Raw genomic sequence first — 15,000 nt, 5'->3', positions numbered from 1 at the left:
TTTTTGAAGCATTCACTAGACAAGACTTCCCTTTCTACTCTCAACTTCCTCTTCAGGTGATACTTGAAGAAGTTGATGAGAGATTGCCCAGAGAGGAAAGTCTTTGTCTCTAGACCTTTCAGACGCGTCCACCATACACATTCTTTCGCCATAGCCACAAGGACGATGAAAATAGCTCTTCCTTCCCGTTTAAAGGAAGGAGGCGCGACAATATTCACGATAGACTCGGCTGATAGACCGACTCGTCCCACACGCGATAGCAGTTGTTCGACGTAAGCCCACAGCTCGGAAATGGTGGGACACTGTACGAGTGCGTGCAGAACGGTTTCGTCGCTCTGCCGGCATCTCGGACAGGTCGGCCCCGTGTTTCTCGAGCCATGCCTGTAGAGCTTATCCCGAACGGGTAGTGCTTCTCGATAGCACTGCCAGGCCAGGGATCTCTGGAAGTTGTCCATAGGTCCCGGCCCGAAGGTCGTCTTAAACAGGCGGGTCAGGTATTCCTCGTCGACGCCCAGGTTCGCCCCGAGATCGTCGTCATACCTTCCCTCCACTAATCCACTATAGAATGCGTTAGTTGTGATGCAGTCGCTCAAGGTTGACCCGGGTTGTTGGAGTTGCCGAAGAGCAGCGCGACACTCGCGGTGCCATTCGCCCTTCCTCGGCCTCTTCTTGATCCATGACTGCAGTTCGGTCATGGAGACGAGCTGCGGGAAAGCGCGCCGCACAAACGGCGACCACACCTGTTCACCGCTGTCTACGTAGAGCCGGAGATGTCGCAGTCTCAGCGCGTGTCTGCGCATCATCAACCACGGCATGCCCAGTCCTCCTTTTAACGGGTGTTGGCAGCAAACGGATCGCCTAACCATCGGAACGCTTCCTTTCCACAAGAAGCGGAAGAGGATGCGCTCCAGTTTGGTGATGGTAGGGTCGGGACAAGGAAGGACGGTCAGGCGGTAGTAGATGACGGACGCGATGTACGTGTTCGCCACCTCCGCCCGACCTTTCAGGGAAAGCTTCCTCTCGGCCCATTGCCGGGCTAGAGTGGCCACCCTTCTCGTTATCTCGTCCCAGTTCTTCTCCGTTTGGAGGTCTGGACCAAACCAGACCCCGAGCATCTCAACCGGACCGTCAGTCCAACGTCCCACGACGGAGGCGCTACTTGACGGCATGGGGTTGCTTCTCCAGGTGCCGAGCCGCAAGCCCACTGACTTATCCCGGTTGATTTTCGCTCCCGTTACCGCTTCGTATTCTCTCAGTGTCTCGCCGACAAGCTCGATGTGCTTTTGGCTAGACACTATGACGGTGACGTCGTCCGCGTATGACGACACGCTCGTCCCGCATCCCAACTCTCGCGGGATGCCCCTCAGCGTCGCCAGCTTCCGCAGTAGTGGCTCGAGAGTCAACACGTACAGAAGCGACGAGAGGGGGCATCCCTGACGGACCGAACGTGCAATGTCGAAGGGTCTTGATAGATGCCCATTGACGCGAACTACCGAACGGATGCCTCTGTACAAGGCAGCAATCCAGCCGCGGAAAATGGGACCGAAGCCGGCTGCTATGAGGACAGCCTCCAAGTATTGATGGTCTACCCTATCGAAAGCTTTCGATTGATCTAAATTGATCAGGGCCCCACCCATGCCAGGTTCCTTAACTACCCTCTCTATGATGTAGCGCATCAGATGGAGGTTGTCATGGATGCTCCTGCCCGGCACCGCGCACATTTGCGCCTTGCCGATCAGTTTCTCGATGACAAGCGCCAACCGCTTGGCTAACACCTTGGCCAAAATTTTCAAGTCTGCATTGAGCAGAGTGATGGGCCTAAAGTTATCTATGACGTCCCCCTTGTTTGGATCTTTCTTCAGCAGCGTTACGGCTCCTCGACTCACAAAACCGGGAATGCTCCCGTTTTGCTGCCAGTTGCAGTACACGGCCGCCAAGACGTCTCCAAACAAGTCTGGCTTACAGTTGTAAAGCTCGTAGGGCAGACCATCCAAACCCGGAGATTTGTCCCTCGAGCATCCCGCCATCGCGTCCCTCACTTCCGCCGCCGTGATGGCACCTTCGCAGCACTCCGCCTCTCTTGCCGAGAGTCGTGGCAGGCTGTGCAGGTAGGCACTGAAGTCCACCCTGCGTTCTCGCTCGCCATTCGTCCCAAACAGTCGAGCAAAGTGCCGCTGAAAGGCCTCACACATTTTGCTTGGCTCGAGCAGTTCGCGCCCCTGTTCGTCCACCAGAGACCGAATGGTGGCTTTGTTGCCCTGTTGCGCCTCCGCCACCCGGGCCTCTCGTGCGGCTCCAACACCTTCGTTTCTTAGAGCACGCATCCTAGCCCTGACAACGCACCCTTCGTGTTTGGCGTTGAAGTGTTGGTCAAGGGCCAACCTCGCCGCCAAAACGTCGGATGCGATGCCACTTCTAATTGCCTCTTCTAGCTTCTTAACTAGTTCACCCTCTACTCTGTTTCTGTCTATGGCTAGTGCTTTGCTATACCTAACCGCTTCTGCTTTTATTGCTCTCTTGAGGGCAAACCACCATTTGTTATTGATGATGGCTCCTGTCAAAGCCCTCTTTACTAACGTGCTAATCCGGTCTCTGAAAACTGGTCTCGACGGGAAAGACGCGTTTAGTTTCCAGTAACCGGAGCCCTGCCTATGTGTCTTATCTAAGTCTAGCGTACACGTCACAAGTTTGTGATCCGTGTAGCTGACTATGTGAAATTGTGGACACCCTATGCTATCTCTATCTACTCTCCTACACAGTATTCTATCTAGATACGATCTCGACGACCCGATGCGGTTTGTCCATGTCCACATTGGCGCATTCGGGTAATCGAGTCGGTACTTGTCAGACAGTTGAAAGCGTCTGAGCAGGTCTTTGAGGCATTTGCATCCCCGTCTATTCCTATCTCTGCCCACATAGTCTAGATGCGTGTCCAAGGTAGCATTCCAATCCCCCACTAAAAGTAAAGGACGAGACGTTCCTAGGAATACTTCTAGACGTCGAAAGAAATCCGGCCTACCTGTTAAAGGTGGTGCGTATACTGATATGAGTCGAAAAGCACACCCATCGCTGCCATCGACATCCAGAACAACCAATCTACCCTCCGGGTCTATGAATACTGTCTTTACTTCGAGATCCAGACTCTTGCGAAAGAGTACCGCCGTGCCACTACCGCCCATTCTCGGCAGACAGGGAGAAAAATAAATGTTAAACTGTCTGCCAAACATGGACGATAGGGCCCGCGGATCATGGAGTCTGGTCTCGCTTATGGCTATGATTTCTAGTTTATGTGACTTTATGTCATTTAGGAGGTACCCTTGTTTCCAAGGGGACCCCAAGCCACGCGCATTTACACAACCAATCTTGAGCATCATTTTGATTTGAGTGTTAAAGTTTTATAAAGAGAGTCACTTACCGTTTGAGAGTTTTTGTGTCTCCTCCTTCGGGTTTTCTTCGAGGAGATCACTATATAGTTTTTTCGCCAGGTATTTTTGGCATTTGCCAACTGCCTTTGGAAAAATAGATTTTAGTGTGTGGTGCAGGGTTGGTGTTATGTGTAGTATTTTGATGTGTTCTGGCGGTGTTGTGTATGGGTGGTTGCTGGTTTTTATGTCTTCGTTTGTTATGTTTGTTTTTGTGTTGATGTATTCCATCAACTCTGAGTTTTTTGTGTTGATGGCAGTGAGCATTGTGTGTGTACTTGCTTTTGGGGTTTTGTTGCTTGTGTTGTAGTTGTGTGTGCTTGTGTTGGTGTCTGGAGTGTTTTCGGGAGTTGTGTATCTCCCTGCTTTGTTTGTGTTTGCTTTTCTTTTCTTGCTCCTCTTCCTCCTTCCTTTCTGGGCTATTTGCCATTCCTCATTACTTTCATCTTCCGACGAAGGTTCTGAGGAATCGGAAGGGGGTAGGGGCAAATTGTGAGCGTCTGTGTGTGCTTGTGTGAGTGGTTGTGTTGCTGTTTTTGTTGGTGCTGATGGCTTGTTATTTGTGTGAGGTGTGTGTGATGTGGGGGAGGGGGAAACAGTCTTGGAATTTTCTTTCTTTTCCCCTGCTTCCTCACTTGTTGTTTTTGCAGATGCTGTTGTCTTCTCAGTTGCCAGTGTTGCTTGTGTTTCTCTTGTTTTGATTGTTGATGGTGGTGTTGGTAGTAGGGTTTTTTTTCCGGGTTTTGGTGGTTGCCCTTGTTGCTTTTTTTGGTTGGCGGCGGTTGGGCAACTGTCCTTGAGGTGTGCCTCGCTGCCGCATACATAACAACGTGGCCGCCTTCCTTCCACCACTACATATAACTTGTGGTCCTTTGCCAGTTGGATGTGTGTGGGGATCTTTTGGCACTCCTCTTCAGTGATATGGAGGAGGACTTCGACTTTTTTTCCCCCTTCCCAGTTTTTCTCCTCTGCAGTAGCAATTTCTAATATATTTGCCTCCTCCATTTCGAGGCATATAGAACCTACTATCCACTGTGTTTCCACTTGTGAAGGGACATTCTTTACTGTCACCTTCGTCACTCTCTGTCCAAGATAACTCGGTATCATCACCAAGTCATCTGTGTGGAGAGAGAGTGTTGAACATTCCTTCGCTAACTGTTCGCTCTTAAAGCGTACTAGGACCGTGGCAAATTTTCGTCCCCAAGTAACATGACTTTGAAAGGGCCATATCGGTTTGAGACAAATCTCAATTTTTTGGGTGGAGAAACTCTCCGGTCGCTTCGTTTTCTTGTTGATAAGTCTGTATGATATGTGCTTCTTGTTTGTATTTTCAATAATTGCTTTTGGTATGTGTATTTGTACAGTGTCACCTTCTTTCGTGAGAAGGGATTTTGTGTCATTGATTTGTTTTTGGGTGAATGTTAATATTGTTCTTTTTTCTTTCGTTGCATCGGCAAAATTTGTTTTTGTGATGCTGGCAGATATGTTGTTTGTGGCGTTTGTGGTGTTGTTTATCTTGTTCGTCTTGTAGTTGTTGATGGTGGTATTGACAGTGGTGTTGGTACTGCCAGGTTCAAAGGTGGTGGTAGTGGCGGCAGAGTTTGTCGAAGTAGTGGTGGTGTTGGTGTTGAAGGTCGGTGTCCTGTTGTTGTTGCTGTTGTTATTGTCACTGGTAGTAGCAGTGGTGAAGACAGTGGTCGTGTTAGCAAGGACATTTGTGTCGTTGTCGTTGTTGTTGCTGTTGTTGTTGTTGTCTTTGTCGTTGTTGTTGTTGTTGTCACTGGTGACGGTGGCAGGCAAGACTGCTGTAGCAGCAGAGTTTGTACACGTGATGGTGGTAGTGGTGGTGGTTGAGGCAGCAGCAGTTGACTCAGAATCATTGCTCTTCTTCATCACTTGTCTGCGTTCATGCGGAACGGCATTAAGTGTTTTCGCCTCTGGCATTAGGAGCGGGAAGTCGGCCTCGTTGAAAACCTTAGCCATATTCGTTTTAAAGAATATGGCTAGGAACGAGGAAGATATGTTTGAATTTTTGGAAATAAGGCTCTAAATAGAGCTATTTCCGATTTGAAAAATATATGTTCACGAAGTATTTTGTGTTATACACAACTTATACAAAATTTTAAAACAAAATAGGTCTTTTAAGAGGTGAAAAATGCAACTTACATGGGAGCCGATGTGTCTACCGTCCGTCCATGATGATAGATAGATAGATAGATAGATAGATAGATAGATAGATAGATAAAATTAAATTTGAAATTTCACCGTGAACTGCCTTCTTCCGATAAACCCGGCGTACGTGTCTAACTTAATAACACTTCCTGACAACCTGCTAAGTTGTCTTTTAAGTTATGTGATGCCATGGATTATCTAAGTTATGAGTTGTTGTTGACTGAGATGTACCCCGCTAAAGTGGCTTATCTGATATCTCTTGAAGAAATCTGTCCAGATATCTCTTGAATGTGATGTGCTCTTTTCCTTGTTTGTTCTGAGATAATGTAAAGTAGAACAGAGCTCGTTGAGAAAAAGTAACTGTGTAACAGTGTATTTATGTGTTGTGGGCCTTGGAGGAATTCTGAATTTGTTGTCAGTGTCTTCTGAACAATGCTGGTGCTATATTTTCCACGTTATGCAAATGGGACACCGTTCACGGCGTCGTCGGAGAGAATAATGATTCAACCTTTTAAGGCGGTCTCAATAATGATGCTCAGTCAAGCCTTTAATTTTTATACAGATTGCTCTATAGGGTACCTCAGATCTCGTAATGTTTTTGTTTCGTATGGAAAGATAACAGGAGGCAGCAGTGTTCTAGTTGTAGCCGTACAAAGAAGCGGGGAGATGAATAATGACATCTGGCTCTCTGGAACAGAAAATTTTGGTGATCCAACAATTATTTCTATATGATTTCTATATTATTTGATATTATTTCTATATTATTCTATATTATTTGATATCAAGAGTAGTTTTGAAGAAAAGGAATATGATTGTTTGGGGGCAGTCTCTTTTCCAAAGTTAAATACAGCATGTTGTTTTTGTCCGCCCTTTTGACTCTGAGCATGTAGATCAGAATGGAGTTTAGTTCCGTCGTCTTCTCCATTGATATCGGTGAATAATTTTATTTTGTTATACTTGTTGACATTTGAGATGTTTTTTATATCGACTATAAAGTGAAATAGGCTCAAAACAGTATTGATATTTGCAGGAATTGAGTAGATTCGATCTATCAGAACTTGTTGGGTTCTGTTCACAAGTAGTTTACCTCAGATTCAAATACTGTATAATTTAACAGGAGAATGTTATGATCAGCTTTGCCTAAGGCGTTGCTGGAGTTAAGATATATAACATTAGATTTCAGACTTGATCCCAAACCTTTGAGGACATCATTGATGCGATGTAAAAGTTGTGTCAGGCAGTCTCTGCCGCAACCGAAGCCTTGCTGGTTGGAATTTGGGAGACTGTCACTCTTCAGGAAGCCAGTTATCCTTGATCTCTCCAAGCTTTCAAACAATTCGATGATGTGCGAGGTAAGTGAGATTGGGCGATAGTTAACAGCAAGAGACTTGTTTCCTTTTTTTGAAAACTGGACTGACAGATTTGGATAAGAAGTGTTTCGATATACAGCATGTCTAAAGAATTTTTCCAGAGGTTAGTTAGAGTGAAGGCGACGGTCAACTGCAGGTAGTGATTCGCTTCATTTATTGCTGCTATGTCTGAGACAGTGAAAGTTCTGCTAGAAATAATATGTTGATGATTCAGTGCATTGAAATATTTTACGTCAATATATATACGTATGTATGATTGTATATGTGTGTGTGTGTGTGTGTGTGTGTGTGTGTGTGTGTGTGTGTGTGTGTGTGTGTGTGTGTGTGTGTGTATGTATCTATGAATGTATGTAAGTATGTATGTATATATATATATAATATTCCACGCACATATTTATGTGCACATATATGTATGCGTATATAAATATGTGTATATGTGTGAGGCGACTGTTGTTATCGTTAGGCCTAACTCATCGTAAAATAAATACCACCATGCCTGATATCAAAATTACAGTAGAAAAGGCTAACCACTGGATTTGGCTAAAAAGAGATGATGAGCGATGGCTAGAAGAACATTGAACTATATTTGTTAACCAGTTGACCTAGCAAACAGGGTCTCATGTCAGTGATATGGGCCGACGCGAGGCATTCTCTTCTGATGACCCCATATACTTACTGGCTTCCCCTAAGTGGAGCTTTCGACTGGTAGCACTTGCATGTGTAAGTTGTTTACAAAACATATATATATATATATATATATATATATATATATATATATATATATATATATATATATATATATATATATATATATACATATAACTATATATATCAATGTGTGTGTGTGCTTGTGTGTGTTTGTGTGTAAGGAACTCGTCAGCAAGATAATATTCATTGCTTTTATGATAATGTGTGGAGATTTTTTTGTGGTTTACATAAAAAGAATGAAGTTGTGAATTTATATCGGCAACTCGGTTATAAACCACAATCCTCAAAAACTAATGATGGTCCCTGCCTGCAAAAGTCCCTAAGTAAATAAACTTGGCAAATTTTCGTACATTCCTAAGAAAGCCGGACGTTTCGAGCAAAATTATCCGTCAGGCAAAATATTTTAAAATTTCGTAGCATTGAAAATTTCGATTTGAAGAATACGCGGTGGAAAAAACAGGTAGAAGAAGCATGGAAGTTCAAGGTGAATTACCAAGTGAAATGGCTGTTTTGTAAGTCAGAAAAGAAAGAAATTGAGTAAGAATCAAAAGAAGCAATGATACAGCGAGAGTGTCTTTGAAAAAAAAAGAGTTGAAAATATTAACTAACATTGAAATCTAAAATAGAAAAATATTATTAAAGTGTTGAGCAAGTTTCACTCGCTTTAGTGGATTTAAAATGGATATTAAAAAGTATTATCAAAGAGATTACAAGCCTTTGAGATGAAAGCAGATCGAAGAGTTTTGAGAATAACATGGAGACAACCTAAAACTAATGATAAATGGTAAAAAATGAGAACATGTTAATGGAGACCTTCAAAGAAAGGAAACTAAAATATTTTGGATAATTAATTAGAAAAGAAATTCACTGCACAGACCGTTTAAAAAGGGTAAAATTAAGGGCAACAGAGAAAGGGGGAAAAGCTAAAGACCGGACGATTAATATCAAATATTGGACAGATCTAAAATACAACGAATGTATAAGGACGACACAACGATCCATGAGGATACCTGATGAGGGTAAACAGAAGGTGAGTGGCTGAATATCAAAGGAAGTATGTGGTGGCAAATTAGTAATGTATGCAAAGAGAATAACTGTCGTAAACGGTGAAGAGTTATAAAAGTAAAGTGAAGCAAAGAATGTTTTCAATATACAGACATATATAAGGGTGGAGGGTTGGCAGAAGCATTAAAGAGGCGACGAGCTGGCAGAAATGTTAGCACGCCGGGCGAAATGCTTAGCGGTATTTCGTCTGTCTTTACGTTCTGAGTTCAAATTCCACCGAGGTCCACTTTGCCTTTCATCCTTTCGGAGTCAATTGAATAAGTACCAGTTACGCACTGGGGTCGGTGTAATCGACTTAATCCGTTTGTCAGTCCTTGTTTGTCCCCTCTGTGTGTAGCCCCTTCTGGGCAGTAAAGAAATAAGAAGCATTACAGAGCCCAACAAGACGCTTTATAATATTTATTTATGTGCTTTTGCGTTGTGAGTTCACTTCCTGGCGAAAAGGATTTTGCCTTTCATTTTTCTGATATTTATGAAACGAGTACCAGGAGAGTACAAGTGTATATTTACTCGACTATAACCTCCTAAATTTTGTAGCATAGTACTCATTCTCTAGGTAGGTACGTGGGTCATTAGATAGGTAGATAAAAAGATAGATAGATAGATAGGTAGATAGATAGATAAATAGATAGATAGATAGATAGATAGATACATTCATACATGCATACATACATACATACATACATACATACATACATACATACATACATATCTCAAAAGTAAACAGACACTATCATTTTTGAAAGATTTCTTTCTAGAAAATAAAATAATGTCATTTGCGGCATTTAAATAATACTTAATCTAGGATTTAGTAGACATGCCTTGTGCAGTTTTTTAATGGTTTAACCCATTCGGGCGTCATACTAATGAAACAATGTAATTAGAGTTATCTTTTTACTTTTGAAATATCTGTGTATACATACACACATATACACACATGTATTGATACATATATATAGATAAACATACATACATATATATATATATATATATATATATATATATATATATATATATATATATATATATATATATATATATATATATATATATATATATATATATATATATCGTGTGTATGTATTTGTGCATATATGTTTGTGAGTGTCTGTGTGCATGTGTAAGTTTGGATGGATATGTGCTTGTACGTATGCGACTGTCTGTATTTATGTCTACACTCATCCGACAACTATTTATCTTTACTTCCTTTATCTCCCGTAGGCTAGCGTTTTGACAGTTAGAAATCGATAAAAGAAGTACCAAACTGAAACATACACTCGAGTCAATTTAACCGACTAGAATTCTTGTAGGTCGTGCGCCATCACGGACAAAGTCAAATGACTGAAACCAGAAGATAATAGCAGAAGATAAAGAATTAAAGAATACAAGCTAAAAAAATTTTGTAAAACCAACATTGAACTATAATCATGAGGAGTAAGTTAGACACGAATTATAAAAAGATAAGATGATTATAATTCGGCTACATTTTGGATTATAAAAATGTTTTTCAAAGAACAATAATAGATAAATGATTACAGAAAATTAAGTCACATAACCAGAAGTGTTCCAATCTTAAGGAAACGAAAAAGAGCAAAAAAGGAAGCACGAGAAATATAAGAGAAACATTTTGTGCAATATGTGTACCGGATGTTGTAAGAGTGTATGGGAAACTGTAAAATATGAAGATGGAAGACATCTTGGCTGTTGTGTGATATAAGAAACAGTGTAAAGTAACAATTTCTATAATATTCTTCTCACTCTCTTATCTTTTTTACACTAAGGCCCAACATTTTGGCGGAGGGAGACAGTCGATTAGATCGACCCCAATACGCAACTGGTAATTAATTTATCGATCCCGAAAGGACCTCGGCGGAATTTGATCTCAGAACGTAAAGGCGGACGAATGCCGCGAAGCATCTTGCCCAGCGTGATAACATCTCTGCCCGCTCGCCGCTTTAATCTTGCTCTGTTAATAATGAGACAGATATAGACCATATACGTTGTTGCTTGAAAAGCTAGGAATGGCAAATGAATTTGCCCCTAATCACCATCTTAGAAAGCATAGATATGTTTTAACTTTTAGTGAAGAGCTAAGGTGATGCCCTTTGTAGGGGCTTGAGACTGTTGCCAGGTAGGAAGAACGAAGGTATCTTCAAATTGAAGACCTAGACTGACTGCGTAAAGACACCCGTGGTGTCAAACTGTGGTCTTCAATCGGGTGACATATTCAGTCTTCTTGCTAGTATCGTTGATGTATCAAACCAAGATGTGTCATGTTACTACGTAAGAGACTGTTTGAACTAGCTTAACACTGTACACAGCAAGGGTCTAACTACAACGAATCAAACACAGAAATAGATAGTTATACCTAGAATTATGTATCATCATTATTAGGTGTCATCTGCTCTCAACAGATTGGATATCAAGGATTTCTGTTCGGATATTTTTCTCGGTCATTTTTACTTATTCACCTTAACAGTCCACTCCTTGATATTATCAAACGATTTTTTGTCGAACTCCCTCTCCAGCGTTTCCCATTTATTTTCCTCCTATAATAAGTCTTAGTAAAGCTTGCTCTCTTATTATGAATAAAAACACAATTGGCTCCCGTTTTTTCTTTTTTTTTTTTTTAGTAGTTGAGAATAATGATCTTTGAATTTACTGTGTACATGTGGTGAAATCATCATCTGACAATAAATAAATTGTTTGGGTTTGGGCCCAGATGGTAAGGTAATTTTTATTATTAGATCGAATGACAGCGTTTTTAAATAGATTATCTTAGAAAACGTAGCCATTAATGTTTCTTCGTGGCGTTGGGATTCATTTTCTGAAAGCACTCTTGAAAATGCAATTCAAACCCTTCTCGTAGGCCACCGTATTACCGTTCCCCTCCAACAAGGTCAACATGACTAAACGTCTTAAGATAGCGGAGGACTGAGAACGCATAGCAACACTCCATATGCCAGGTTGCTATCATTGGCTTACACTGATCCAGGGATGAAGCTCAGTCAGAATGATGATGAGCGGTGGGAAGACAAGTTGGGTAAACTGACATTAGTTTTCTGCACATAGAATATTGAAGATTTATTACAATCTCAATATAGCCTTAATAAACGCTATAAAAATACAATAATAATTATTTTAATCCTGGCGTTCTCTTTATCCTTTCCCTCAATAAAAACACAGATATACATATATAAATGCATACATATATACATATATATATATATACATATATATATATATATATATATATATATATATATATATATATATATATATATATATATATATATATATATATATATATATATACATATGTATATATGTATGTTTGTGTCTGTATATATGAGCAAAATTTATACGCACACATATATATGTATTTCTATACATATATGTACATAATATATATATATACACATTATATATATATGTGTGTGTGTGCGTGTGTGTGTGTGTGTGTGTGTGTGTGTGTGTGTGTGTGTGTATGTGTGTGATTATATACAGATATAAATTTCTGTGTGTGTATGCATATATATAATTTGAATATATATACAGATATATATATTTGCATATTTGTATTTTGTGTGCTATATAGGGATATCCATGGATGCATACGCATGTGTGTATGTGTGTACATATCGACAGATATCTCCATATAACACACATAATGCATATATGCATAACGTACCTATACATGCACACACACAAACACACACACACATATATATATGCATGTATATATGTAGGCATGCATGTATGTACGTATGTGTGCATGCATGTACGTATGTATGTAAATGTACTTTCACCCGTTTTCCTTTTACGAGTAACATATGTTGAGATTACACATTAGCTATCCCACAGGGAAGATATGTTCTTTGTTTACAAACTCCATAATAAGATCAAGCAATAAAACGTCAAAATGTTGTTCACCAGAAACAGTGTAGTTTTTACAGCTTGCTATAATTTCAAGTATGCTTCGCTATATTTAAGGCATGCTAGAGTGAAACCAAAGTAAATAAATCATATAATATATGTGTATTCAAACGTTGATAGAAATAATATGTTAACATAAAATCATACACATAGCTGTATGTATGTGTGAGTGTATTAGTGTATGTGTACGGGAATACTTGGTTCGATCCATGGATATGTTTTAGATACAGAGTGCTCAAAACTCCAAAGTATAACTGAAATACTGTGAGCTAATATGAACGCTATGAAATAGCTGCAGGCTATAGGATTAAATCTTCTTCTTCTTCGCCCTTTTAAAGCTTATCCAGGTTCATGGGCCCGGTTTCCCGGTTTCTATGGCGTATGTGTTCCCCTCAGCTGAACGGGACGGCAGGCCATCGTAGCGTTACTCAAGAAACAGGAAGAAAGAGTGAGAGAAAGTTGGGGCGAAAGAGTACAACAGGGGTGGCCACCACCCCCTGCTGGAGCTTCGTGGAGCTTTAGGTGATTGTGCTCAATAAACACGCACAACACCCGGTCTGGGAATCGAAACCGCGATCCTCCGACCGCGAGTCCACTGCCCTAACCACTGGGCCATTGCGCCTCCACATATCACTATATACGTATCTTAATATTCGTACATCTAGGATCGATGTAACCGACTTATCCCTCCCCTAAATTTGCTGAACCTGTGCCAAACTGATATACGTACATATTTGTGTATAGTCTTGTGCCCCAGCAAAATGAAAATACAAAAGCAAAAATATAGGCGCAGGAGTGGCTGTGTGGTAAGTACCTTGCTTACCAACCACATGGTTCCGGGTTCAGCTCCACTGCGTGGCACCTTGGGCAAGTGTCTTCTATTATAGCCTCGGGCTGACCAAAGCTTTGTGAGTGGATTTGGTAGATGGAAACTGAAAGAAGCCCGTCGTATATCTGTATATGTGTATATATATGTGTGTGTGTGTGTGTGTGTGTGTGTGTGTGTGTGTCTGTGTGTCTGTGTTTGTCCCCCCCCCCTAACATCGCTTGACAACCGATGCTGGTGTGTTTACATTCCCGTAGCATAGCGGATAGGCAAAAAAGACCGATAGAATAAGTACTAGGCTTACAAAGAATAAGTCCTGGGGTCGATTTTCTCAACTAAAGGCGGTGCTCCAGCATGACCACAGTCAAATAACTGAAACAAGTAAAAGAGTAAAGAGTAAGACCTGATGGAGGAAATAGCAAATAACATGTTCGGACATACATATTTTATCCTTAAGAAAGAACAAGAGCATACTAAAAATGTGGTGTTGAGTCTAGTTCTCAAAAGACTGAAAACTAAAAGAATATACACAAATATGTACGAATGTCCGTTTCAAATTTTGGCACAGGTTCGGCGATTTTAGGGGAGGGGCAATATTCGTACATCGATCCTACATGTACGAATGTTGATATGCGTATTTAGTCCAGTGGTTTCCTTGTACTTCATTGCATTCATATTAGCTCATCTTTATGCATATTCTTATTAGAATATACGTGTTTGTGAATATTCTTATATATCGATTTTGTCTTGACAAGTTCGATAAACGGACGGAAGTGTTGATAAGGAATTATCCAAGATTCTGACTGCTTCTTTTTTTTTCTCAGTACACAATATTTGTACACCACTTCAAACACTCTATACATACATATATACATATACATACAGATATTTATTCATTTATTTATTTATTTATTTATATATATATATATATATATATATATATATATATATATATATATATATATATATATATATATATATATATATATTATATATTTATATATATATATATATATATATTTTTATATATATATATATATATATATATATATATATATTTTTATATATATATATATATATATATATATATATATATATATATATATATATATATATATATATATATATATATATATATATATATATATATTTATATATATATATATATATATATATATATATATATTTATATATATATATATATATATATATATATATATATATATATTTATATATATATATATATATATATATATATATATATATATATATATATATATATATATATATATATATATATATATATATATATATATATATATATATTTATATATATATATATATATATATATATATATATATATATATATTTATATATATATATATATATATACATATATATATATATATATATATATTTATATATATATATATATATATATATATATATATATATATATATATATATATATATATATATATATATATATATATATATATA

This window comes from Octopus bimaculoides, chromosome 4 (assembly GCF_046866305.1).
Source record: "Octopus bimaculoides isolate indiv1 chromosome 4, ASM4686630v1, whole genome shotgun sequence".
NCBI classification, from domain to species: domain Eukaryota; kingdom Metazoa; phylum Mollusca; class Cephalopoda; order Octopoda; family Octopodidae; genus Octopus; species Octopus bimaculoides.
Note: the sequence above shows the minus strand (reverse complement) of the source record.